General features: G+C 33.1%; 1 long non-coding RNA gene across 1 annotated transcript; it reads left to right on the top strand.

Annotated features, from left to right (window-relative positions):
* The first annotated feature begins 1355 nt into the window (after positions 1-1355).
* On the top strand, positions 1356-2522 carry LOC112782251 (uncharacterized). The gene is made up of 2 exons (XR_003192933.3): positions 1356-1807; positions 1923-2522. It is a non-coding gene; the product is annotated as an uncharacterized lncRNA (long non-coding RNA).
* The last annotated feature ends 1736 nt before the right edge of the window (positions 2523-4258 follow it).

The following is a 4258-nucleotide window of genomic DNA, read 5'->3' on the forward strand; positions in this document are numbered from 1 at the left end:
AAAACACCTAAAATTACAATGTTGAGGTATATCACTCATCCCACTTCGATATCTAAATTTTTTAGCCTTGGGTTTCTACCGTGTTATGTTTTTAGTGAAGAATAGAAAAGACATGCTTTGCTTCCAAATTGATAAACCTTCACATGATGGGGTCAAACCTAACCATCTTTGGGGCATGTTCACACTGATATAAAAAGAACTCAATCTTTTCTTGAATTCGCACGTCTAGTTATGATCTAAGGCTCTTACGCGTAGGAATTAAGGGTCGATAAATCTCTTCCGTCAATTGTGGCACCAATCAATTTTTATTATAGGTTCCATTTATTTATTTAAGATCTTTAAAAAACCAAGGATAGTTGAGTGTCATTCCATCAGTTCAAAATCAATAGGCAGTCATATGTCTCCAAACAGTAACCTACACCCCATCCTTGGAAACACCCTTTTATCATTGTAATGTATAAACTATAGAAAATTATGCATGCTACTCAATTCAGAAGTGCATTAATTATGCACATGGTAGCTTGTTGTGTTAAGGGAGTACCGTCTCCCCCCTTTAGATATCATTGCTACATGTTTGTGGCAAACTATTTTGGCAATATTGTTCCCCTCTTAATCAAAAGCTACTTAAATGAACCCACGAAAATAATTAGATAGTAATACATCACAATAGCATAATTTAAACGGAATATAATTTGAAGAGCTGAGAATCTTGAGATTTGAATATCCTTTTAAGACTTAAGTTGTATTGTTTATTTTTTAATAGCAATATTGAATTTTAATTAAATCGACTAAAACATCCTATATGTCAATTTTAAGAAATTAACGTCACTTTTAAACCAGTAAATATAAATCTTAAAATTTCAAAGTTTATACTTAAAGCATGAATGTACGTAGAGTCTTGTGGAGACAAGTGTTCCAACAACCATTCGTAAAAAGTCTTAGAAAATATATACGTAGATATATTTATGCACCCGATATAAAATTATGTTTGTCCCCATATAAAATAAAAAATATTCTGTTAATTTTTTGTAAAAAAATTATATAATTAAATTTAAACCCATACAATAATATTTTTTTTCGTTGATTTTTATCGTAAAGTACAATATACATTAAAATAATTTCAAGATTTATTTGCCTGCTCGTATAATCATTTACAATTTATATCTCCTCCGTTAAATAAAATTCAAATTTATCAGGATGATCTTCTTCACACAACAGAACAAAAAGATTTTCTTACCACAAAACTAATATTTAATTATACCTACTTTACCAGATCCCTATCAATTCTACCACTCTACCCACAGGGATTCACATGCAAACTAATTTCAAATACAAACATACTTTTTTTTTACTTTATTCAATACCACATTGAACCACATAATTTTTGTCCCTCAAATGTTCAAAGATACCTCAACTTTACATGTGCCTCCCATGATAAAACCAAAACCTTATCAGAAATACATTTTTCTCCTCCATACACCATCATCAAAACCAAATACAATAACAATGGAGCCATACATAATACAATATAAGTTTTTTGTCGTAACGAAGGGAAGAAATACAAGATTTTTTACCTCCTTCAATGAGGTATCTCAGCAAGTCATTGACTTTCCGGATGCCGAATACTCCGCCTTCAACTGCCAGGCAACTGCCGTCAGGGCATATTCAGCAAGGCTACAATCCATGGAAGCTGAGAGAGAGGAATTACGAAAAATGGGGGCAGAGTTCCAAGATCCAGTTTATTCCTCAATGGAGAATCTGCGCACCATCTCCACCGCGAATAGACGTTGAGCCAAGCTCTACTGGAGTAATATTACATTTTCTCCCATTATACTATGTTGATTTATCTGGATTCAAAATATGAAACAAAGCTTTAACAAAAAAATTCGTCCGAATCTTACTGATTCCAAACTATCATGCAGCCGTTAATGTCATTCCCCCTTTCAAGGCAGCTTTCGGCAACTATGCAATCAATGTGAACATGGAGGAATGACTGCTAAAGGTTTGCTACGGGTCCTCCATCCCACCTTCGGCATTCTTCCACAACGAGATTGGGATCCGCAATAGTGGCGTCCACTACGCTTTCACCGTTGTCATCCCAGGCAATCCCTTAGGCCCATATATCTACGCCAAGGGTCGGTACTTGCAGTGTGAGTCAGATGCCAGGGAGGACGCCACATTCAACATGGTTGAGAAAATTCTCGAGGTCACCGGCCGAGAAATCCGAGACTACAATTACATTCAAGCAATCATGCTCGCCATGGCCAATAGCGAACTCACCCACCAGGTTAAACACCTCAAGGAGAAGTGTCACACTCATGGCTACAACAATAGTTCCGATCTAGTCTGGCCATAGTAGAGTGCCGATCCACTGCGACTGATTGGGATCTGAAAAGTTTGTTTCACTATGCTATATGACTAAATCAATTAAACTATATGTCATTACCTTCCAAATCCTAATGTTTCCTACTATTGTAATACTTCTTAATATCCTTAATCGAACTATATAATTATGATTGAAACACTTTGCATGCTGTAATCACATTTCATAGAAATTTAGGAAATTTCTCATATTTGGCTGTATTACAGTACATGGTATTCTAGCTTATAACATTTTATTTTATATTATTTGGTATTATTAATATTATTATAAAAACTACAAAAGTTGCCTAAAACGAAATTAAAAGAAAGAAAATAGTGTCTATATTATTTAATCTTAAAAACTAATATTAGAGTAAATAAGAAATAACAGACCTGGGGAGACACTAAGGTAGCGTTTGGTGGAAAGACAGAGACGGAAAAACTGAGATTGAGAGACAGAGACTAAGAGACAGAGATTAAAATAAATCTCAGTATTCTGTTTGGTACAAAGTGGGAGACAGAAATTGAAACAAGAATGAAATTCTAATTTAATTTTTATAAAAGGTAAAATTAGAATTAAATAATTAAAATGAAGGTATTTTAGATATAAAATATTATTAAAGTTTCAGTCTCCATCTTTAAAAATTTTAGTCCCCTGTGTCTCTACTTTTTGGAGGTACTGAAATACTGAAATTTTAGGGATAGAGACAGAAATTTTAGTACCAGTCTCTGAACCAACAAACATGATACTGAGTCTCAGTCTTCCAGTCTCTGTTTCAGTACCTCAAAACAAACGCTACGTAATGGAATATTTTATTGAATTTAAGATGCTGTAAGAATTTTCAGAGACGCATGGCTTCTTTACCATTGAAAAATGTAGCTAGGTAACTCAATGAAATGTTATGTGAATATAATTCAATTATGGTCCTTTAAATTTTCTTCTATTCCAATCTCACTATACATATTATTGTCGATTTTAGGAATCATATGATTAAGTATATAACATTCATTTTATATGTTATGTTACTAAAAATAACCTCACTATAATCATGAAATTTCTAAATTAACATAAATTTATTTTATTTTTATCTTTATTATTAGTTTTAGGGATTATTATTACTTTATCTTTATTTTTACTTTAATCTTTTATCATTAAATTTCTTTATTATTACTTTACATGTGTTAGAAAATCTCGATACCATTTTAAATACTATTGGTAAAAATTTATGTTATGGCTTGTTTATCACTGCTCTATGTTGTATTCCAATTTTGGATTCTATGAATAATACTCATTCTTCATTTGTATCTTTCATCTAAAAGGACTTTGATACTCAATTATATTGAGCATGCACATTCAGAAATCTTGTTCAATTGGATTGAGAAAGTGTATAACGATATATTCAACCTCGTGAGCCCGAAATATTTTATCCTGTTTTTTTTTTTTTTGGCTTGATCATGTGTTGTATTTGACAAAATACACCCAAACCATGAGGCCCAAACCCATATTTGCGACCCATTCCATTTGGACCTCCAAGCCGGTGACACAAGCCACAACACATCCACTAGCCACACCCGTTGGGGGCAAACTTGGCCTTTAATGAGTATAGCAAATGATGACTTACACATTGGATTAAAGTACAATAATGCACCTTCAGCCTATATATTCACATCATAAAGTCTTAACATGATCTTCACCGCTAAAATATTTTATTTTAAATCTCAACGGTAACAAACAATAGTGTACTGAAATGCCATGAAAGTACATTGCCTCACCTGACATGCTTCCTATATATATATAGTGGATGCTGCTTTGACTTACGGTTAGTGTTAATGAGTTGATTAGATTGGTGTCGAGCGCAGTAACTTGCAGGAGTTTACTATAGGGTAGACTGGCTTG

The sequence above is a fragment of the Arachis hypogaea genome, chromosome 20 (assembly GCF_003086295.3).
Source record: "Arachis hypogaea cultivar Tifrunner chromosome 20, arahy.Tifrunner.gnm2.J5K5, whole genome shotgun sequence".
In the NCBI taxonomy this organism is placed as follows: Eukaryota; Viridiplantae; Streptophyta; class Magnoliopsida; order Fabales; family Fabaceae; genus Arachis; species Arachis hypogaea.